General features: G+C 44.1%; 1 protein-coding gene across 1 annotated transcript in view; it reads left to right on the top strand.

Moving 5' to 3' along the window:
• Positions 1-11,632: 11,632 nt before the first annotated feature.
• TGFBR3 (transforming growth factor beta receptor 3) overlaps positions 11,633-24,682 on the top strand; it is a 160,794-nt gene continuing 147,744 nt past the window's right edge. Inside the window, exon 1 of the mRNA XM_066624302.1 lies at positions 11,633-11,846. The gene's annotated coding sequence lies outside the window, so the exon portion shown is untranslated. The remainder of the gene's footprint in view (positions 11,847-24,682) is intronic.

Below are 24,682 nucleotides of genomic sequence, written 5' to 3' on the forward strand. Positions count from 1 at the left end.
TTGCTGCCTTTTCCCTGCCTCCTGGCTCCCCCTTCCCTTGAAGGGAAAGAGGCTGGGGCCCTCAGGCTGGGGCGTCATGACACCCCAGTTTGAAAAGCCCTGCCTTAACGTACAGACCTATTGATTAATCAACTCACAACCCAAACCTAACTTCCCATGCTGTTATGCATCGGTGTCGGAACAGCTTCCACTGAACCCAGCATTGGAACAGAAGTCCCCCCAAGGTAAAAGGACATTTGCCTCCTTGCCTTGAGATAAGCCCCAGAGCTGCTATGGGGTTACACATTCCTGTGTGCAAGTCCAAGCAACCTCTTGTTGGCAGATCAGGCACAGGAAGAAGGATAGGATACTGCTACTGATCCTGCACTCTGGGCCCAATCAGCTCCCTAGCTTACCCCATTCCACCCTCCTTGCCCCTGTTCTGCCTTTACCCTGCCCTTGCATTGGCCCACATGGAGCTCACCTGATCTGGCAAGTGCTGGCCCCCTGCTGACCCCAGCAGGGCAGTGTAGGCCTTTATGCTGGCTCCACAATTAACTATGCTGTGGCAACCTGCTTTACAACACATTTGTGACAGTTTAGGCCAGCAGAGCACTTATTCTGCAGGAAGAAAGGACCATAGGATTAGGCCATAAAGTTTTCATAGACTAATCTAGTGATGAAAGTGAATGTTGGTAATCTGCTGATTTCCCTTGTGAATACTTGTAACCTTAGTAAAGCAGAAAGGGATGCTAATTGCTTCTGATTTTTGTAGTACAATTGCCCAGGCCTACCTATCACCTATGGTCCTTTGAACAATGGCTGTGTGACAAATGTATGCATTCAAACTACAATATCTGAACCAAAGTTGTTTCCTTTTAGCTAATCACTTGTCTGGTTTTGAGTTTGCACAAAATTTTGTAGAATGCCCTTTTTATTTAACGGCTTTCTTAAATTTCCAGGCTATACATTTGTGATTCATTCCATGGGGAATGGCTTTTCCCAGGCTGGTGTTTCTCGTTTGTGAAACCCATTTATGCTTTTTAAAATTGCTTACAATGAGAAGGTAAATCTGTCTCAGATTTTTTCCTCCCTTGATTTGTTCCAATGTGTGAAGCCTACTTTGACATTTAAATGAAAGTTATTGTATAAAAGGGATCATTAAATTGTCCCTTGATGTATTCTAGAGAAATGCTGGCATAGTATTCTCAATTATTTTTACTTATAACAGTAGGCTCAGTGGAGAACATATTCGTTAGCTAAAGGTGAACTTGAGAATGGCGCAAGTGGCAATATGTACTCCATACTTCTCACTGAGCATTTAATTTGTTCCTTGAAAGGTGTGTGTGTATGTGTGGCCCCTTCGTGATATTGCTCTTCCCCAGAGATGCCATATTGTATATCACAATTATATTAGCCTGGCTAATTTCTGACTGAAAAGCATTTTCAAGGGTGGGAGGGTCATGGGAGAAAAACCACTTAACTTAGATATCATGTTAAGTGCTACTTCATGTCTATAACTGAGCTTAAAAAATCTGAGACTTGTGCCAAATTACACCTATACTGGACGTGTTTATCTTGAGCAGCTATTTATATTACAAAAATAATTTCAAGAAACTTTATCATAGGTGATACTTAAGGCTATCAAGCAATTACAGGTTTTTAGTTTAATTACCTACCTTTTAACTGATTAATCATTCAATTAATTTCAGAAATTTAAACATACAGTATTTGCATTTTACTAAGATGTGTGTGTGTGTATATATGTGCCTTATTGAGATCTCGAAAGAAGTATATGATCATTTATAATTTAATAAACAAAAGGCATCACTAAATGTTAGATGGGCGGTGCGTTGGGCAAAAAATTTTGGATATAATATATCAATGGATGATTGGAATCAAATTTGGAATACGAATATTAAGATAACTAAAGCAGTGACTTTTAAAGAGAACTTATATAAAATGTTTTATAGATGGTATTTAACACCAGAGAAGTTAGCAAAAATGTACTCTGGGTTATCAAATAAGTGTTGGAAATGTAATGAGCTAGAAGGAACTTTTTATCATATGTGGTGGACATGCGAAAAAGCAAAGAAATATTGGAAGATGATACATAAAGTGTTGCAAGAGATATTGCATTGTGTATTACCATTCAAACCGGAAATATTCCTCCTAAATGTGACATCAGAAATTAAAGACCAACCTAAGAAACACCTTATTGTAAATATTGTTACAGCGGCAAGAATATTGTTTGCGCAAAAATGGAAATCTATAGATGTACCAACTAAGGAAGATTTAATAGATAAAATCTATGAAGTAGCAGAAATGGAAGTTTTAACAGAAAGAATGAAAGAGAGAGATTTAGATAGAGTAAGAAAATATTGGAAGTTTTTTTATGATTGGGTAGATAAATCTAGTTAGATAAAATTGAGTGTTTTGTAAAAATTAATTTTTTTATATTCATAAATATGCGAACCTTTGTATTGATGATTAGTGTTTTTTTTTTTTTAGTTAATTGAATGATGTACTCTCCAAAATTTACTAGTGTCACATTTTAAAAAATGTATTTTTAAAACTTCGAGGCTATAATTCAGCCAAAGTCGAGAACTTTGAAACCTCATTGATTTCAATGAGGGAGTTCAGCACAAATAACTCATTTTTAAAACAATGTGAAATTTGGCTGGATCATGCCTATGTTACTTAAATCTGTTTCTGTTATCATTATCTGCTGAGATTTAATGGTGCATCCAGGATTCCAGACACATTTTGGAAGGAAATTAGGTGCTTCCTATTTATTTGTTGAAGGGTAAGTTCTTTATTGCTCCAGAGCCAACTATACTGTTACAATCTCAGGTTTAGGGCCAAACTACACATGACACATTAGCTGTGGGTAATGTTAATTTGTTGGCTGCTTCTCTACTCTAAATCATCTTCAAGAACAGGGGTCTCCAAACTTTTTGGCCAGAGGGCCGCATGAAATATCTTGCGCAGTGCTGAGGGCTGGAAAAAAATTTAAATATAAAATTTAAATAAGTAAATTAGAGATGGAAATTAGATGAATGAATAAATGAATGAGTGGGCTCATTCACTCAGCCTCTCTGGCCCTCAGAACACCCTCCAGATGCAATCAGAGCACAGCTCTGGTCATGTTCAGTCGAGAGGGCCAGAGGCTTTCAGGGGACAAGAGGCTGGCCGCGGGCCACATCTGGCCCCCAGGACGGGGTTTGGAGACCCCTGCTCAAGAGGATCAGTTTGCATTGGAAGAGCAGTGGGTGGAGGGAGGGGTGCTTATCCCATTCCCAGTCTGCTGTTTTTGCCTTAAAACTACCCCAAAGCATTCTGCATGTAAGTTTCAGACCCATGTTAATGAAGTAAACAACGGTCTGTAATCCCAGTAGGGGTAAAAAAAGTCACTAATTTGCTGCTGTACACTGAGAATCTGAGCACTTCCTAGAAAGGCTTCCATCCACTTATCTTGTATTTGTTCACCTGTTAATATGGCCCTCTAAGTAATGGAAATATTTCCAAATATAGCTTTATTCTCAGTAAGCACATATATTTTCCAGGGTTCCTTACCCAGATAACCCTGGCATCAGCACAAGTCACCCTGAGGCAGCTGCTGAGGGCCCAGCACCCCCAAGAACTACTGGTTGCTAATGCCTGCCATGACCCCCTAGGATTATTTGGGCTCAGCCAGCACCTGGTGACCATCAAACAGCACTATATTTACTTATTGTGGTGGTAGAGATGTGGGTTTTCTTCATTCTCAGTGAGTCCACCCAATGCTGTATAGGCACTGTTGGAGAAAACAAGCATGGCAGATGGTCGCCATCAGTTAGGCCATCATTCAGCTGGCCCACCAAGAATGAAACAAACCTGTGCCTGCTACCCATGGGGCCCACCACCAGAGGATACATTGCCAAAGGTCACCTCAAACCTTGGCCATCCCCTAGGTTCTGTGTTCCAATCTGCAAACCAAGCTGAATGCCTAAAATGGAGCAAAACCAAATTCCATATGGACTAAGCCTTAGCGTCCAATCCTATCTAACTTTCCAGAAGTGATGCAGCCGTACCAATGGAGCATGCACAGCAACATGCGGTGGGGGAGCAGTCACTGATTAATGATTTCTGAATAATCTTAGCATGAATCAAATCTCCTTAAATGGACCTGGAGGCTAGAATACACTTTAACATTTAAATGTTGCTGCAAGTTACTATTTTCCCTCTTTGTTCGAGGAACTTTCCTCTCCCACACCTCTCTTGTCGCACATAAAGATTACATATCCTAAAAGTAGCCTAGCAGTGATAAGAACAGAGGCATGGCATGCTGCAACACGCAGAGTGTTCCAACAAGTTTGAAATGAATCAAGAAAACCTGCCAGAGATCAGCCTCATCGTGTGCCTGACCAGCTCTGGCAGCCCTTCATGTTTGTGTTTATTTTATTCACAAATCAAAGTGGTTTGCCATGGATCCACTTCGTGTTCCTATTTAGAAGTCTGAGATCATGTTGTCTTGCTGATCTCACAAATAAGAGACACAGAGTGAAAAAGTGGTAGTGAAGCCCAAACACTGCCAAGTCAAACCCAGCACTCTAACCACTGCATCATACTGCCTCTCAACATGACATAGAACAGTGCCAATAGGCCCCCCCCATCAGATTGGCTTGTAATGATATCCATGTTTAATGTAAGAGAACCCTTGTTGAACTCCTCTTGGTATCAAGAACTGATCATGAAATCAGTGTTACTTGTGTAAATACATGCACAGCACATTAAATACTAGCTGCAAAAAGCATGTTTCTTTTGTTTGTCCTCCATGGGACATTACTGTGACAACAACAGGAAACCTGCAATGTGAACTATACAGCCTGCATTAATTAGTCCCACAGTCATTCTCATTCACTGTGTTAGGGCCAAACGACACTGAAACACCTATTTCACCATTGGAGCCAGCACACGTTGTTTTATAATGTAATTACACATGTGAGAAATTCCAATCTGAACCTTGTGGGACGGGGGGGGGGGCTTTAATATTTTGTCCCCATCAAATTGGAATGGAGGGGGAGGTATGGGAAGAAGAGCTTCCTTCTGAAATACAGTACTTGGGTTATCTCTGTCTTGCATGATCTTGTCAGATCCAGATGTTAACAATTTGAATCTTTTGTTGTATGTAGTTCCTGTTTGGGGAGGACAATTTATGCAACTCACTTGGAAGAAAATCCTCACTGAATCCTTCAGGAACCTGTTGTTGATTTTAAGGCAACCAATCCTAAAACACAGTAAGTGTAACTAAGGGTCCAATCCTCGCCAAATTTCCAGCCCTGATGCAATCGTGCCAATGGGCTTGTGCTGCATCCTGTTTTGTATTCTCTCTCTTCCCCCCCCCCCCCCCCCGGCTGTTTATTCCAGAAAAGTTCTCATTGGCAATTTGGTACCAATGTAAGTTTCTTCAGAGGCAAATAATCACTGTTGGGGAAGGATACAGATCAGGACTGGGGGCAATGGGTTACGGCCCCCTCTACATGGTCCTAATCTAATGTGAGGGAATCCCATTATGTGCTTATTTGCATTCAAAAATCAAGTACATGTGCCTTCATCATGCACTAGCAATATTGTCTAGCTTGGGATTTAGTGAAGTCACTAGCATGGACTGAAGCCATGCAAACACACACTGGGTCCCTGAATTAGGGCCCAATCCTATCCAACTTTCCAGCACTGGTGCAGCTGCAATGAGGCCCTGTGGTAAGGGAACAAATGTTCCCTTCCCTTGAGGAGACCTCTGTGACTGCCTCCCCACTACAAGATGCAGTACATGCCCCATTGGCACAGCTGCGCCAGTACTGGAAAACTGGGTGGGATTTGGCCCTAAGTCTCCCTGCAGGCACATCCTATGATGAAATTTAGGACCCATTTCTTTTTGACTTCAAAAGAAAGGTGGGGAATGGACTCTGAACTGATGCTTGCAGAGGGCTAGAAGCAAAGCCAGCCCAGCAGATTGGTGAGGGAATGCCCATCTCTGTCTGCCTACTTGCCTTCGCCCCTCCCCCTTCTCCTTCCACACCCTGAATTGGTAAGGAAAGGGAGGAAACAGAGAAGAAGAAGAAGAAATGTGGTGCAGAACATCAGATCAGAGAGTGGAAGGAGCAGAGGCTGGTATATCATTGGTTAAGGGGAGCAGCATATGGCATGCCATCTCAGGAATCAGGAGGTCTTGGGCCAACCCTGACTGGAAGTCACTGTAGGCTAGCTGAAGAGGAGACATCTAATCTAATCCATTCATTAGTTTTCACCTCACCCTCACAACTTGGAAGAGAAGACCCAACTGTTAGTGAAGACCCACTACGTGTTAAATTTTGCCCACTTATACAGAAGAGAGGGACAAGTCTGAAAAGGCTAGTTCAATGTTTCTCAAGGTTTGTGCTCTGCTGTACTGTTTCATATGGTCTACCTATTCAAAGTACCTCTGGAAGTAACTGGCAATGACATTGCCAGTTACTTCTGGGTTGGGAGGCCAGATGTGAAGTGACAAACACCAGTAAGAGGCTCTGGGTGGACAGGAGGCTTTTTTCCGCACGGAAAAGCATGCTTTGGCGCTCTGCCTGCCAAGCCAAGCCTCCTACCACTGTTTGTTGTGTTGCATTCCAGGTCTCGCTGCCAGGCAGCAGGGGTAGTGTGAGTACCACCAGACATCACCCCAAGTACCACTGATGGTACTCATATCACTAGTTGAGATACACAGGGCTAATTATAAGTTTTGTTAAGCCCATCCAATACAGCCCAATCTATCGTAACTCCCTGTGCAGCAATGCAAATATGGTGTCCACTGTATCCATGGGGGAGTTTCAGCGTGTTGAAGCCACCTCAGAGTAAGGGAACATTTGTTCCCATGCTGGCCTGATGAGTCTACTTGGACCTGCACCAGTGATGTCCCTGGCACAAATCCATGTTGACCCATGAAGGTGGATCAGGTGGACCATGAAGATGGAAGGTGGATCAGGCAGCACTGCTGCCAAGCCTGCCCCCTTCCAAGGCCTGATCTGCTCTTCTTCCTGCCCCCTTGCCACCCCATTCTGCCCCCTCCCTGCCTTCTTCCTGACCCGTGCACAGTCCTACTTCAGGTGTCCAGTATCCATTGCTGCCCAGATCTGACTGCTCACCAATTTTGGTGGCAGCCAAGACACACTCTGCGGCAAAGTTGCATTTGTGACAGCTGCAAAGCGCCTTATATTGGCAGAACAAACATTCTGCCGGCATAACATTCCTTCCTGTTTGGGCCCATATTTAACTGCAGGCACACACATAAGCAGCACTGCCCTCTTAAAGCTGCAATTTGGTGCACTCTCACTTGGGAATAGGTCATCATTGAATTACATCCAACTAAATCTCCACAGGATTTAATGGCTGCACATGATGTGCTTGAACATTGGACCACTATAGTATGGGCCACCAGCAATATTGAAGAGAGCTGGGCATCCCACTTGGCAATACAAGTTCTAACTGCCAGACAACATTCCTGGCATCTTCCATTGCTACAAAATGCAAACAGTGAGTCATTCTCTTCAGGTGAGTCAGCTTGGAAGTGATTAGAAACAGGAGACTCCCCTCTTTTAGACATGGAATTCGACTCTCAAACATGTTTGACTTTGAGGCTATTAAGTGGCAATCACAGTTTCAAGTTAATATTCTTCTAGCAAGGGCAAGTGTGCACAACTGGCCTACTGCTGGCGGCTCCTTCTTAAAATCTCCATCTGTGCAAGTTCCCTGGAGGTCCTCCTTCCTGCTGAATGGCTGCATGACTTGTTCGCCATAAAAAAATGATCAGTGCCAGTCAATATGTTGGTGGGTAAGGGTGCAGATTCTGGTTGTGATGAGCAGATCAAAATAACCCATCACCCATACATGGCCAGGCTGTGATAAGCAGAATAAAAGAATAGGGCAGGCTGCATGGGCTCCCTCCCTGATAGTGTGCAAAGCAGACTTAAATTGAGAGGTGCTGTGAACATCTGACCAGAGCTGCTCAAAAAAGCATGTCCTTGCTTGAATGCTCACAAGCAGAATCAAAACAAGTACAGGCCTGTTTGAGGGGAGTAGCTCTATGCTCTCCCCAGTTTTGTCAACCATTGCTTTACTATCCTAAATGTGAAGTTTGAGGCTAGGAAAGGGGGGAGGTAGGGAATGCCCAGCTCCCCAGCACAGTACCCTTTCCTGTTGGAGGTTGCAATTACCAATTGCAGAATCTCTAGCAGAAAACTGAAGCTCTTTGCAGAATTTCTGCAGTGAGAAGTCCTTCAAAGAGCTTCTTCTCACTGGTCATGATGCAAATGTTAGTTTTCCATCAGGTTTTCTGGGTTTGGTAGTTCCTGTCCTCTGTGGAAAAGAAGTCCTCTGTCCCACTAGAGTCCTGGAAGCCCCTACTACTGGAAGCCACTGCCTTCCGTTCTCCAACTCTGGTAGTAAGTACTGTACTTGGCTATTAGGGCTGCAGGGGTTGAGAAGGATATCTGCTCAGAATGTGACCAGAGGCTTGACCCCTTTTGGGGCAAACATCAGATTGTGTCCTTACTCAAGTTTAATCTTTGCCATGTGACTTCCAGTATTGTGTCTAGATGTGCTTTGTTAAACGTTTGTGGAAACATGTCTATATGAGGTCTGTGTACATTAGACACGTGAGGCAGGAGTGACAGGTGAAGCAGGACCACCCCACCAGAGTTCTTCAAAAAGCACCACTACCGAAGCTGAGTGTGCAAACACTTACACTCCAGGTACGTGGGTTGTTTGCTCACTCACAACTTCAGCAGCAGTGGCTGTGCTTTTTGAGGAACTACAGTGGGGCGATCCTGCACCACACATCTCTGGCGTACATCTGTTAAATGAGATGCTTCCCTCTGAGAAGGCCCTCACTTTCCATGTTACTTTTAAGACTCTCAGTAAGTAGCATGAAAACATGTGACATCAGTTTGTCAGTGATCAAAGGCATGCCTAAAATTGTGCCATACATGGAGGAAATTTCTCCCCATCTCTGAAAACTGGTTGGCCCTGTGCATGCCTGTATATGAAACTGATGCAGGCTGGAAATACTCAAGCCATGCATTTTTAGTATGCTTGTTCACATAACAGAATTAGGTGTTAAGAGTCCTGAGTTGGCAAAGTGAGTGTTCTACTCTGGGTGGCAAATGGAGATGTGATTTCCCTACAAACAATCCCCTCTCCAAAATACCAGAACAAAACCAGCACACCATGGAGAAAAGTTCTAGCCCTATCAGCACCTTGATGTGCCAGTTTTCTACTTACAGGAAGGTTTGTTTATGCAGGGAAGAATTCAAAAATATGACACTTGCAATCTAAAGTTGTACTGTCTATCTGACTATCTCAGAACTTTCCCACTTCAGGTACTAACTATAGGTTTCCTGTAAACTTATGTGACAGAGCTGTAGCATAGGTTTTTGCTTGTTTGAGGCTGCAATCCTATACACATTTACCTGGAAGTAGGTCTCATTAAAATCTATGGGATTTACTTCTGAGCAGACATGCATAGGATTGAGCTGTAAGAGATTTTTAAAATTTTTTAACTGTTCCCACACCATTGCTTCCTGACTTTCCACCTGAGGAGTTCCAAATACTGTTTGTGAGGCAAGCTGTATGTGTGGGCCAGGTCATGGCCTTTTTGCTTCTGGTGGTAAAAAGACTAAGGTTGCAATCCTATGAACATTTACTTGGGAGTTAGTCACACTGAACAGAGCAAGATTTATTTCTGATTGAATAAACAAGAGCTTGTGCTGCATGGAAGGCCCTTTGGCACAGACAGCCTTTGGGCTCAGGACAACAGCATAGCAGGCCACAATCTCCAGCTGCAAATCAGACATTTGTGATGTTTTCCATTCTTGTTGCTTTATATTGCATTGGGGAACACTGCCTATGCACAGTCAAAATGAGGCAAATCTAGCAGATTTTAGGACTCTGCTTTTTTTGCAGCCTCCTTTTCTACTTGTGAGTGTGCTTTTTAAAATCAAAGAAGGAGGCAGGATGGGGAGAGGAGCTGACCTTCGAAATACTTGGTTATCTCTGCCTTGCATGATCTTGTCAGATCCAGATGTTAGCAATTTGAATCTTTTGTTGTATGTAGTTCCTGTTCGGGGAGTAGAGTTTACACAATTCTCTTGGAAGAAAATCCCCATTGAATCCTTCAGGAACCTGTTGTTGATTTTCTGGCAGCGAATCCTAAAGCACAGTAAGTGTAACTAAGGGCCCAATCCTATCCAAATTTCCAGCCCTGGTGAAGTCATCTTTTATATCCAACTAAACCTAACAACTGGCTTCTCTGTTTTGTTCAATGAGGGCCCAATCCTATCCAGCTTTCTGGAACCGCCACAGTGCAGCGCCAAGATAAGTGAACAAATGTTCCCTTACCTTGAAGAGGCCTCCCCTCCAACTGCCCCCCCAACGGCAGAACCTCATTAGCTTTGCTACATCAGCACTGGAAAGTTGGATCGGATTTGGTCCTATGTCCCATGGAACTTAGTGAAACTTACTTCTGAGTAAACAAGCACAGGATTGTGTTGCATTGTCACAATCCAGTTTATATGCACTGTGCAATCCTATACATGTTCACTCAGAAGTTCAATTAGGCTTACCCCTAAGTACAGGGTGACAGGATATCCTCTTTTTCCAGGACATGTCCTCTTTTTAGCCTTGTGTCCTGGAAAAGAAATTAAATATCCTCCTTTTCCCTGTGAGCGGGCTGCTGCAAGCAGCACATAGCCTTCTTGCAATTAATAAATTATATGAAATAAATTATAGTTTAAAATTTAATGTAATAAATAAGAATAGTGTTTAACCACATGAAAACAATATATGACTGTTTTTAGCTTTCATTTGGTCACTTTCTACTTTTTTCTTGGAAGTCCCACATTTTGGGGTACCTTGCCCTCTTTTGTGCTTATGACATCGGGTCACCCTGCCTAGGTAAGTGTGCGCAGGATCGGGGCCTCAGTAATTTTAATGTGGGCGTGGGTTAGAACTGGGTGAATGTCTTCTTTTCAAGGCAGAAAGAAAAGCACATGTCCTATATCCGTGGGGCAAATTTTGCATAGTAAATCAGAAATGTGGGGGACAAAAAAGAACCCCCCAAAATGGGCTGGCTGCAGTCTTTTGTTATCTGAGGCTGCAGTGCTTCCCGCATTTTCCTGGGAGTAAGGTCCATTGACTGCAGTGGGACTTACTTCTGAGTAGACAGGCTGGGCTCTAAACTGCAAGACAGGGGAGGGAAGGAGGGGAAATTCCGAGAACTGAAGCGTTGCATAACCCCCGAGTGTCCGAGATGCGGAGCCGGAGGGAGGGAGAAGGGACTGGGAGACCCAGTTGCTGCAGCCGAGGAAGACACCAGCGCACACGCACCCTGCCCAGCCTGGCCGGGGCTGCAGCTGCCCTCCGGCGCGGTGAAGCGCAAGGCTCGGCCGGGGCTCATCGCAGGGAAGGGGGAGCGCCGGGAGGCGAGGAAGGAGGAGCGCTCCTTGGCAAGGGCTCCTGGTTCCCATCGCAGAGCGCAGCAGCCCCGCCCGCCGCCCAATCGCCAGCCTCCGCCGCTCTGACGGACGGGCCCGAGCACGAGTCGCCCGCCGGGGCTGTTGCTCTGCCAGCACGAGGGGGTGGACGCCGGAGCCACTCGCGGCGTCCTTCCTGACCGTCGGGGCATTCCCTGGACGTCTCCCGGGCATCTGCGGGGCGCGGTGGCTGCAACTCCCGCAGGGGGCGGCGCGCCTGGCAAGTGGGGCAGAAGTTTCTCCGGAGTCGCTCCCGAGGAGATCGGCTGCTGCGCTGACACGTCTCCCAGGCGGAGGGTCCTTGGAGGGCTGGGTGCCTACTCAGAAGTAAGTCCCGTGGTCTTCAGTGGCGCTTGCTCTCCGGAAAGTGCGCACAGGGCTGCAGCCCCAAGCCAGGGAACCCCAGCCTGGGAGGGCGGAGGAAAGTGCCTGCCTGCCTGCTGGGCACGGGGGATGCTGTCCCCTTTGGGGAGCTTTCCTGCTGCTCCTCTCCTTTGGACTGCGCAGGGGCTTCCCCTCTCCTCCCTCCACTTCTGTCCTGGCTGCTTGGGGACAACAGAGCCGAGCACGCCCCGAGTGTGACTGTGCCCACGCTTGGGCTGCTCTGCTTGTGTTTACGAGAGCCAAGCCTTTGTAGTAAGGGCGAGTGGCTTTCCTGCTTGGGTTTGCTGTGCAGAGATAAGAGAGGCGCACGCATTGTTTGCCCTGGAATAACAATGGATGGGTCCAGCTGCAAACCACACAGCTGGATGCCCTTCTGTAGGGTTCCCCCCCCCCATTAGTGGTGTTTTTGGCCCATCATTTCTAATCTGCTTTACTTGGGGGGGGGGTGCACCTAGCCTAACCTAAGGGCACAACCTTAACCAGGTCTACTCAGAAGTAAATCCTATTGTGTTCACTGGGACTTACTCCCAAGAAAGTGAGGTTAGGATTGCAGTCTTAATGAGCCATTGAGTAACTTCTCCCCAGGAACTGGAAGCCTCACACACTCATTGCCTGACAGCTCACTTGAGAACAGGAATAAGATTTCAGGCTTCTTCTGGATGTCATCCAGAAGTGAGTTGGAGCACTCTGAAGCCAGTGATTTGATTTGACTGGTGTCCACAAACCTCAACTCAAGATGTGCCTGCGTTCAGTGGGGGAGAGGGACCCCTAGGGCAGCAATTTTCAACCACTGTGCCATGGCACACTGGTGTGCTGTGAATGGTCTGCAGGTGTGCCACTGGTGTTTGGGGGGGGGTGTCATTTATTAATAGGGCCATTGGGGGATGTGCGCCTCCCACCAACAGCATGGTGTGCCTTATCAGTTGTCAAAACACTGATGGTGTGCTTGACAATTTTAGTACCTTGTCAGTGTGCCATGAGACAAAAAAGTTGAAAATCACTGCCCTAGGATAAGCTTGCTAGTAATCCTCTCCCCCTCCCTTTATCCAAAGGTAATCTGGCTCCACAAACTTGCTTAAGTGTACATCTGTAACCCCAGCTTTACTTCTGAGCAAGCAGACTCTTAGAGTGTGACTGTCCACTGGCTGTCACCAGGCTGCAAACTATTTACACTGGAGTAGGGCTGTTGAATCCCAGTCACCTCCCCTAGAGTACATGCGTTGTGCATTGCATAAAATCTCTTGCTGAAAAATATTCATTAGCATTTTTGCCCAGCCTGCAGGTGTATTCATTTGATCCCTGTTGCGTAAGTTGGGCAGAAATGGCTTAACTCAGTTCTGGTTGTCCTGGAATAGAATTAACTGACTCTTTGGTGTTGAACCCTGCAATCCTAACTGTGTTTACTCAGGAGTATGTCTCCCAAGTGTGATGGGATTTGCTCCTTAGAAAGTGTGCTTAGTAAATTGACTTTTTTTTGGCAAGTGTCCCAAGCGCTTACTCAGGGGTGCTCAATAGGTGGATCGTGATCTACTGGTAGATCGCGAGGCAAAATGAGTAGATCGCGGAGTGCTGACCCCCCCCCCTTCAGGTGCCTCTGGGTGAAACGCCGGGAGTAAGGCCCATTGTACTCAATGGGGCTTACTCCCAGGTAAGTGTGGCTAGGATTGCAGCCTCACAGCCTAATCCTAGGCATGTCTTCTCAGGAGTAAGTCCTGTTATACTCAATGGGGCTCAAGGTACACCAACATACATTGTACACATAAATGTTATATGTTATGATGGCGCGAACATTGTAAAAAAAACTCTGGTAGATCTCCGGGCCTTGCTGGGTTTCAAAGTAGCTCTCGAGCCAAAAAAGTGTGAGCACCCCTGGCTTACATGGTCACCTGTGTGTTGCTTACTATTGCACAACTACTTCTAATGCTCTTGACATCTTGGCTACGATTACTGGTTTGATTTGTAAAGCATCTGAACTATGTCACTCTTATATTTAGATTTTGTTAAGTACATTTGAAGCTTCATAGACCATACTCTCACTTACTGGTTGTACTTTCCTAGTTTTCAAGAATGTGGCAAGAGTACAGAATACTGCAGTTTGGATTTTTGGGATCAGAAGGATGGTGCTCTTTCTTCCTTTTTAAAATCCAGCATGAGGTGAATTCTGGTCTCAGCATGTTCCAAGCTTCCTGTGTGATCTTAGGGAGATGCTGTTCCTTTGGGTGACTCTTGGGGCAACTTTGGGGGTCAAGAATAAATTCATTAAAGGTGACATACTGTACTGTGAAAGAGCTCTGGATAGAAAGAAACATGCAGTATGTTCAAAAGTACTTGTTCTCAGGTCAGTGTGCACTGGATTGGAGCCTTAGAAGTACATTTTGCTGGAAGAACTGCACAGCAGCAGTGCATTGGCTCTTAAATTCACGTGTTCGAGGAGGCTATATAAGGTGCCACATGGTTGTGTGCAGGAGACACTTAACAGGGTGTGTGTAGTGGTTGTGGAATTGGACTCTGTTCCGGTTGAAATCCCGGCTCAGCCTGGGATAAAACTTCCTGGGTGATTTTTGGCTAGTCATTATCTATCAGCCTAGTCTACCTCATAGGGTTGTTGTGAGGACAAAAAGGAAGGAACCATGTACAGTATACCACCTTGAGCTCATTTGAGGAAGGATGGTATAAAAATCTGGGAAATAAATACTTGGAAGTGAATTTTATTGAGGTCAGTGAAACACCAAAGATGACAGCCTGTAGGTCACAATGTTATGCACATCTACTTGGAAGTTAGTAAACTTCTGAGTAAACATGCATATGAACAGGTTGTAAGCCTGTGTCTTTCCAGGAAGGCAAGAGCAATTTGGTTGTACTTTAGCCATTTGTGGTTTTAGCTGTTTTGGACAGCGAAGTGACATTTAATATATCTTTTGGACAAGCTGTACAAAAGGATATCCTTTGGACTCTTGCTCTTTCGTTCTTGTGGTTACATCTTCCATTGCAGAAGTACTACAGCTTTACATGTCAGTACAGTACTGTTTTGATCAGTGTTTTGTAGCCAGCTGAGGGTTGCTGGATGTTCTGTGTTTCAGTGACTGATTCTTTAGTCCCTTATGTCAGACCCATTCTCTTGTTGTGAAACTTGCAGAACAGGGACCACACTCTTTCTTCCTTTCCCCTCAATTACATTTCACTTGATAGTTGACAGCTGAAGAAATCCATGCAGTTTCATCAGGCTTAAATGGATACTATTGATACTTCAGTTCTAGTTTCAGTAACCTTAATGTTTTGCTCTGCCTTTGGGATCATATACTGTACATTTTCAGTGATGATAAAGGAAAAGTGGTGTGGTTGATATCAAACATTAGCTATTTGGCCCTAACTGGGTGTCAGAATAGGGAGTGTGAATCATAGTTTGATGCATGCATTTAATGTCTGAGGCCTTGGTTTCCATTCATAACTCACTTGCTTGCTTTTAGGGGACAAACTGGAAGCTTAAAAAAAATTAAATTCTAAGGTTATAATATAATCTGGTTCTAAGACTTGCTGTGAAAGTGAAAAATAATGCTTAGGACAGAGAATACGAAATCTTGCAAACGTATGTGTGTTTATTCAGAAGTAAATGCTACTGTGTACAATGGGGCTAATTCCCAGATAATTGTGTTTTAGGATTACAGCTCAGTGTGATATGTCAGTAGAATAAGAATATTCATTTTGATACTGAAACCAGTCTCAGCAATGGAAATCTGTAAGTTCAGGTTATTCGTTGAGTTATACAGGTGTCAGTAAAATTGCTGTGTGCAACTAAATTTTGCATGGTGTGCACAGAATTCAGGATCTAGGAGGAGCAATGGGTATAGTAGTCTTGATATTGTTGGGAAATGTCTATTTGGCTGCAGTAACCCTGTGCACACTTTCCTGGGAGTAAGTCTCCTTGAATTCAGTAGCATAGAATTGTGCTGTAAGTTACTGAAGTCTAAAGATGTTGTAGGGTTTTGAACTTTGAACTCCTGTGTCTTTAGCAGCTGCATGACAAGCAGAAGTTCTGTAAATAAAGCTTTCTTACAGCATACTGGTACTATGATAGGAAAAGCTGGATTTTGCTTATTGTGCAGCAGGCAGAAGCCCTGTCAGGACAAAGGCTTGTGCCTTAAAATATATTGTGATTGCACCTACTTCTAAAGCAGGGGTGTCCAAAGTTTTTGGCAGGAGGGCCACATCGTCCCTCTGACACTGTGTCGGGGGCTGGGGAAAAAGAATTAATTTCCATTTAAAATTTGAATAAATTTACATAAGTTTACATAAGTGAATATATTAAAGATGAACTTATATGAATGAATGAAGGTCTTGCAATAGCTCAAGGCCTATAAAAGGCCTTGCACAAAGCAAGGCTGGCCTTTCCTTTTCTGCCGCTACTGCATCACAGACGTGAAACAACAAGCATTGGAGGGAGCCCTCATCCCACAGCACACGCAAGAGGTCAAACAGTCTGCCTCACGCTGAGAGCAGTCGCGTCGGGCTTGCGTGGGCTCTAACAAATCTCCAGAGGGCTAGAGGCTCATTGGAGACTGGGGGCTCCCTGAGGGCCGCATTGAGAGGCCTCGAGGGCCGCAAGTGGCCCCAGGACCGGGGTTTGGGCAGCCCTGTTCTAAAGGTACAATTCTAGGCACACTTAGAACTCAAGTCTCATTGAACTCAGTGGGGTTTTTGGATACATTTGTGTAGGATTAGGCTGTAAAAGTTTGGATGGAAACAGTGGTTTGGTTTGTTTTCATGATGCGTAAAAGCTATACAGGAGTGGGCCAAATATGCCTTCTGGCTTTCTTAGCTGAAGCATTAATTGGTGATATTAAAATATGCCATTAATTGGGGTCATTTCCTTTGCATTCTATACTGGTAGGATTTTGTAAGCAAGAAGATGCAGTGACGCAGATTGTTCCCAAGTTCAAACAGTTTGGCTTGTGGGAGAGTGTCAAGACAGTTTACCTTTTAATGAATGATATTGGTGTACCATTGGAATGGGGATTCTGTCATTGGTATTTAGAAGAATCGTTATATACTACTTTCAACAGAGTTCATAAAGCTGTTTAGATAGCAGCAGAAATGAAAACATGGTTCCTTGACCCAGAGGGGCTAATAATATAAAAAGAGTAGAAAAAGACATGAGCAGACTTTTCTAGCCACCTGAAAAGATGATGGTGCTGGGCTGAATAGGGACAGTTGCTCTTCCCTGGCTAAATATAAGAGAGCCATTACTTAAAAGATAGCTCAGTTAGGAAGATCTTCAGTTTCCCCAGTAGATTCTTATCTGATTTTCAGAATAAAACAAAACAGCAAGACAGCACAGGATATTCTTGCAAGATACTTAAACAAAAATGCCTTCACAATCTCGTTTTTGTTGTGGTACATTTAAAATATATTTGACAGCTCTTAAGAACATAAGATCAGGCCATAGGCCCATCTAGTCCAGCTTCCTGTGTCTCACAGCGGCCCCACCAAATGCCCCAGGGCGCACACCTGATAATGATAGATAGATCCACACCTCTTAGATAATGTGCAATGGATTTAGTAGGAAATTTACAGTGTTAGCTGTTTTTCACTACATTTCTTTAAAAAGGGGGGGGGGGTTGTAAATCTCTTCATCATTTAATCAAAACAAAAAATCCATGGGAAAACAATACTATCCTATTTATTTTGGCTGGCTTTCATTTAACCTCTCCAGTGCCAGGCATTCAGACCCTTGCTGTGGCAGAGATTACGTCTGTGCCTGTATTATTCTGCCACAGTCTAAGAACAGCTGAGAAATGTGAAACAAGAGTTTGCTGGCTTAGTCAGGAGGACCCTGCAATAGAGAGAGTTGCAGCAGAGGGTCTCTGTCTTTGGGACTTGCTTTCCCCAGTTGGTTACTAGAGCACAAGGATATTGACCTTGAGGGCACTATGCAAAGTTTATCTTTTCTCCCAGGCTTTCTCTGGGAAAAGGGACTTTCTCTGAATGGTGGGAGTGTCTTGGGGCTACGTTGGACACAAGGGTAGTAGATCAGTGTATTAAAATCCAGATCTGCTGTAGTCTCACAGCACCTCTGGGGATGGAAGACCAATTTTAAAGTCACAATAGGTGTGCAGGTGAGGAGTGCTAAAGGCTTCCTGCTGTCCACTGTTTAATTCTCTTCCACGTTCTCATTATGTCCTTCTCTCTCTGCCAGGCTCGGTTTTGGTATTGCAGTGTGGGAATGGGAAAAATGATGCAATGGGGATGGGGTGCTTATAGGAAGGTAAACCATGGACAGGGGAGTTCAAAACTCTTTACCCCTGTGTCCTTTTTCCTGTTAAAATTGGACTCCCCAGTTTCTTTGTGATGAACAGAGGATCTGAATTTAAGCATTAAAATTGGCCACTGTCACATCTGTTTTGGTTCTTGGTATAGGTGCTCTATATTAAGCATTTGTTCATTTTAACTCCTGTCTACAGGATCATTCCAGAATGGTCCAGTAACTTTTTAAATAACTACAATGTTGGTTTTGACTGGTGAGTTTTTGCTTCAGTTCAGTATGGGGTAAGGATGCACTCAGACAGCAGTGTTTTGCGTGGCCTGTTGCAAGAAATCATGCACAGAGTCGGGCCATCCATTCCACAGCCCATGTTTTACCACTGTTTGCATTCTTCTAAAGAGCTGGTATAATGTGGTGGCTGAGACTACTGCAAATCAGGACTTCTTCAGTTTCAAATTTCTCTGCCCCAAACTCACTAGGTGGCCTTAGGCAACCCATTCCCTCTCAGCTTTAGCTGCAAACAGGACAATAATACCTACAGGATTGTTGTAAGGACTACATCAAGATAATCCTTATGAAGCTCTCTGCATGCTCAGAATGTGCTGTATAAATACTATTAGTATTCCAATGTTTGGATATTGGTCTGGACAACTGTCTGGTACTAACCCACTTACCGGCCACCCACTCCCTAGCCGTAATTGACGCATTTAAACATTTGTGAATTTGCAACATTATGGCACCCATTCATATAGATTGCCTGGTTTGTTTTTTTCCTTTGGAAGATGCTAACTTGGTTACTTTAGTTATCCCACTGTTGTTTTTTTTGGGGGTGGTGGTGTTAGTGTTGACATCCCCAGCCTTGCACCCCCAGGCAAATGTTCGAGATGGTGCCTCCCAAAGAATGCTGCTCCCCCCCTGTCACTTGAGGCTCACGGAACCGCGTGCAACCATAAGCTACATTGGGGAAGCTTCCTGAGGCTTCCCCAAGGCTTTAAACTGTGCTTCTGGAAAAATGGAAGCACAGTTTCGACCCCTTTGAGAGCATTAGAGAGGCTTCTGCGGGGTTCTGAAGTCTCCTAAGTGCCTGGGGCATTTGCCCCATCATCTATAATGGGAGGTCTGTTACTGCGGGGTGGGGGAGCAATTGGATTGGACAGTGGAAAATTCTGCCCTTTCATCACTTGGTATGTACCCTGATGGGATGTCAGGGTGGTTAAAGAATGTCCAAGAGTGGTCAATCTACATTATCTAATCTTGTGTTTGTAACTTTAGATGCTTTTCCAGAGATGTAGTTAATCTGCTATAGCTTTCCTGAGCCAAAACAAAGCAAAAACAGAAAAAAAACCACCCTGAAGCCAAAAAGTATGCCACCCAAGTCTCTCACAAGGCTTAGATAAAACAAATACCTTTTTCTGGCAATGCTCATTTGTGTCCTCGCCCTGGAGGTACAGGTAAGCAGGTCAAAGCAAGAGAGAGGAAGCAGGAAATGCAATCAGGGCTGTATTCTGGGGTCCATAGTACAGGGATTGCAAGTACATAAGAGTTGTTAAGGGAGCTTCTCCTTCGGCACTCTCAATCAGTAAAAGCTAAGAGGCACACAGCCTGGTTGTTGTATTGACTGGGAGGAGTTGATCTGACAGGCTGTCATTTTCTTAGTGCAGTCAGTTCACAAACTGTAATGGGGCAGGAAGGAGTTTGCCCTGGCTATTGTCCATGCCTCTCACTTTCAGAACATCAGCCCACTATCTGGACCAAACAATAAAATGCACCCATTCACTAGACTTCTGATATTCGCTCTCTAGAAAGATCTGAGTGTAGCAAAAAGATCAGTGTGTTTTTAATGAGAGCGCTGTAAATTTGGAAAACTAAAAATGGTTCCCAGGTGCTTGTTGTAAAAGGAAAGGATCTTTAAATACTGTGGTGGTGTTTGCCAAGTGTCCCTCCATTGACATGATGGTGAGTTCAAATGTGTTAGTTTGCCACATAGATCTGTGCTGACCTTGTAACTAAAATACAGACTGGCTGCTCCCTTGACCTACTGGGCCACTGACTGCCGCTCCCCCTAGGGCTACAATCCTATAGGGCGGGTTTTTCTCAAGGATTCCAAGACTCCCCTTGCTGGTTTCTGCAGCTCCCCAGGGAGCCACGGCTCCCAGTTTGGAAACCATTGCTGTAGAGCTCTACTACATGGTTGCTGGGCTTCATTCAACTGGGCAGGCCATAAATGGAACAGGCCTGGCATCCTGTAGGAGAAGACAGAAAGATTTCAGTGTCCCTAGGCAATCTGCATTGTGTGCAAGTTCTCTTCAGTAGCAGCTTCTTCCTTGGAGTTGTCCTGCTCTCAGTCCAGATTCGAGTGCCCATATCTGTGTGCATGGTTGCATGGTTGTGTGTGGCTGCAGACCTCAATGAGTAAAGATAGTGCATGTGTGTGGGCTTGAATATGGCCTCCCAGCTATGTAGGCCTCAGATTGGAAAAACATTTGCCTCCCTTATTCTAACCATAGGGTCCAGTCTCTGTAGTGGCCATCCTTCACTGGTTCGGCGTTATGATGACTTAAGAGCAATTAGCTCTTTTATAGCTTCGCTGGACTGAAAAGCAACACAACTCTGAAAGCACTTTGGGGATTATCGTTGGATCCATTTCTTGGTTGCTTTCCATCCAAAATGTTGTTATTTTCTCTCTGGGAGCATCAAGTTTAAAAATCTATGCATTGTAGCTAAAAGCAGCATGTATCCTAACATAGCTATATGCAAAGTCCCTGATTCATCATTTAAGAGGATATCAAGCTGAACTTTTTGTGGCTGTAAGCAAGAAACTCAACTACATGTGGATTATTAATGCCAGCCACAGTCCTGCACATGCATTGTGGGAACAGTTCATCATAACACATGTACTTTTTCAATGGCAAAAAAGTCTTCACTTTGATAAATGCCCCTTTCAAATAGGAAGTCTTTAGCAGAGGCTTAAGCAGATGGCCCAACGCTAGTTTCTCAGCTTTTGCGTGTAGGGAAGGTTTAGTGATAAGAATTTGAGATTAAGCTGGTTATGCTGAGACCTTGAAAGAGACCTCTATAGATTGTGAAGGAAAAGCTTATCTGAAGGTCATGATCTGCAGCTAGCTAGTTTTTTCAGCAACAACCAAAAAAGAAAAGAAGGGCCTTTGAGACTGCTTCTTCATGGTGCAATTAGCAACAGGAGAGGAAGCTTTGGCTGTGAATTAATTTATGTTGATTTTGATAAAATTATGTCAGTTCAGTCAAGGCTGGTACTGAACATTTGTTTCCTAATGATCTACTGACATTGTTTTTCATTTTTGTTATGTGTAAGTCATTTGCCATGCAAAATGCCCATGCAGTGCACAGGAGATGGGTTCTTCATAAAGAAATAGTTATAATGCCATAAAGAGAAGTATTGAGCAGGTCTTTGGCGCTTGTCTGGTAAAGAGAGACTTCCTTACACACACTTCCATTATGCGCTAGGGGCTCCTATGTTTTTTGCCCCTTCAGCTTTTTAAACTTTGACAATCCTATCCCAGCTTGGATTTTCCATGGAGTAGCAACTAAAATAAATGCTTAAAAAACAACCCAGTCCTAACCACCTTTCCTGCGCTGATGCAGCCACGATGCAACTCTTAGGTAAAGGAACAAATATCCCCTTGAGGAGCCCTCTGTGTCTGCTCCCCCCCCCCCAACCACAGGGTGCAGCATGCAACCTGTTGGCAAGAAGGCATCAGCACTGGAAAGTTAGTTAGGATTGGGCTGTAAGAGAACCTTTTCATACTATAGAGCCAAATATATATTAATGCATGCATTAGAACTACCAGTTCGAGCTAAGGTAGAGCTGGCTGCCACAGGAGCTATATTGTGATTGAAAACCTTACTGATGGAAGGGAGAAGGATCACACAAAAAGGTTTGCCTGGGAGAAAATTGCCTACTCTGCTTGGAGAGCCATGGTACATAGAGTCATTTAAAGAGGCATACATGATCACAAACTCTAAATCAGTGGTTCTCAAACTTTTTAGCACTGGGACCCACTTTTTAGAATGACAATCTGTTGGGACCCACTGGAAGTGATGTCATGACCAGAAGTGACATCATCAAGCAGGAAATTTTTAGCAATCCTATCCACACTTACCCAGGAGTAAACCCCATTGACTATCATTGTTAAAAACATATACATAGTAGATCTGTTAAAAGTACAGGTCTGTAGCATTTCCCCAAATGCAGTCACATACCATGATAGCATCAAGTATAAGATATTAAAAATAAAATATTGAAATGAATGGAAACCCACCAGAAATTGGCTCGCGACGCACCTAGTGGGTCCCAACCCGCAGTTTGAGAAACACTGCTCTAAATCATTCTAGAACAGTGCTAGAGTGCACAGTGCTACAGTGCAAGTAAGGACCGAGATACACATTGAGCAGAAGCATAGCACTATATCGCTTCAGAATGTAGGCAGGGAGCTGTGCGATTGAATTCTCCTTTGCATCAAAATGCCCGTGCCTATAGAGAACTTGCATGTTATGGAGAAACATTCTAGCCCAACCATTTTCAACCACTGTACCATGGCACACTGGTGTTCCGCAAGTGGTCCACAGGTGTGCCACAGGAATTTGGGGGAAGGTCATTTATTAATAGGGCCAATGGGAGATGTGAGCCCCCACTGGCAGCATGGTGTGTCTTGGCACTTGTCAAAAACCTGGCGGTGTGCCTCGACCATTTTAGTGCCTTGTCAGTGTGCCGTGAGATGAAAAAGATTGAAAATCACTGTTCTAGCCCAACCCCTGGTTGAAACTGAATTTTTTTTTAATGTAAGGCAGCATTTTAACATGTGATTCTCTACCTGCATTTTTGGGCTTCTCCTCTGGTTTTGAGTGTATCTGTTTTCCTGTTGTGCTTCCTGTGTTTGCACACTCCCTGTGGGCAAAAAAGGCACACTGCACCAGAAGCCCTTCTGGATCAGAGTTGCAGTTGCTTTCAAATGCACAACATTGGATTCTGCACTGATGACAGCTTCTGTCTCATACTGATGGTTGAATATGTGGATTCTGACGTCCCTGATACCTTCACAATATTATTTCCTTGTGCAATGAAGGAGGAGGAGGTCTGGTTTTAGTTACCTGGAGAGTTTCTGTTAAAAGACATGCACTCCTGTAAAGACTGGCCCTTTGTATGAGCAGCGGCACCAGAGAGAATTTTTCTAATTCAACTCCATGTTTTGCAGAGCTTTGTCTCTGTAATGCTCTCTCGTTCCTTGGCTGTTAAGTTCCTGTCCTGGCCCTCCTTTTCCCTGCTCTTGGATATCAAGACAGGATTAAACCTCTTTCTGGGTAGTCTCTGGTGAAAAGCAAGACCCTCCTTCTCCTTGTTTTGCCTTCAAAAGCAAGGAATTCCCTTTCATTGTAATGGATTTCTCAGCACAAAAAGGCTTATAGTCATTAGCATAGTTGGATGGAGGAGAGATGACTCCTACACAAAGGAAGCCTCTTTTTTGACTCATTGTGTTCGAGGTGCCACACTTGAAAGCCTTTTCCACACATGTGGGAGAAGTTTCCTAGTTCAAACGTGTGTATCTGGAGGCTGTGGTCTTCTGACCTTTAGTGAAAGTGGGCTTGATTGATCTCTTTGGTATTTAATTTTCTTTTCTTTATCCCAGGAAAAAGGTCTTTTGTTGTTCTTGAGACAAAGAGACTATATTTGTCTTCTGCAAGCCAGTTTCTAATGTTTTGCTTGCATGATTTCTCTAGCCATGTTCTCTAGTTTAACCTGATTTCCTACCACATGTTGCAAATGCTAATGTTCAAAACCAATCTGTAAGCCTCATCTCTATCTGTGTGTACAGTACTTCCTTTGCATGCACATTTGCACAACTGTGTCTTATTTCTAAAGGGGCCCTTGCCTCCTTTTCAGATTTCAATCTGGTAAAGATTAAAATGGTTTGTTTTCTGATAAGGAGTTTCCCAATGAAGGATCTGTTTAGACAATCTTAGGGGCTTTTATTATCTCTGAAAATTAATTGTATCAAAGGTTGTGAGACAGAGCCCTACATAACATCTCCTCCCCCCTCCCCCAGTATCCCACTGCTCTGGCTCTGTTGCTTTTGTTATTCATGAGATGGATATCCAAATCCCAATTCTGCATTGAAAACATCTAGGTTTTAGTGATTAGCGTTTAGTTTAGGTGTGTACAGTTCTAGCCCGAGCCAAATCAAATGAAGAGTAATGGAATTTTTGTAAAGTTGATTTGACAGGCATTACATTTGGGAAGGGTTTGTTACTCCAAGGCCAGGAATTTTCTTTGTAATGTTAAACTCAAATAAAGAAAGCAAGAGACAAGTATGCATACAACTTCATTCACACAACCCTATTGCAGGCTTGCTTCAAACCTTAGATTACTTCTTGTTGTCCCACGGCGCAATCCTAACCAACTTTGTAGCACCAAGGTAAGGGCACTGCAGCCCCAAGGTAAGGGAACAAACATTCCCCTACCTTGAAGAGGCCTCTGTGTCTGCCA

The sequence above is a fragment of the Tiliqua scincoides genome, chromosome 4, assembly GCF_035046505.1.
Source record: "Tiliqua scincoides isolate rTilSci1 chromosome 4, rTilSci1.hap2, whole genome shotgun sequence".
Classification (NCBI taxonomy): domain Eukaryota; kingdom Metazoa; phylum Chordata; class Lepidosauria; order Squamata; family Scincidae; genus Tiliqua; species Tiliqua scincoides.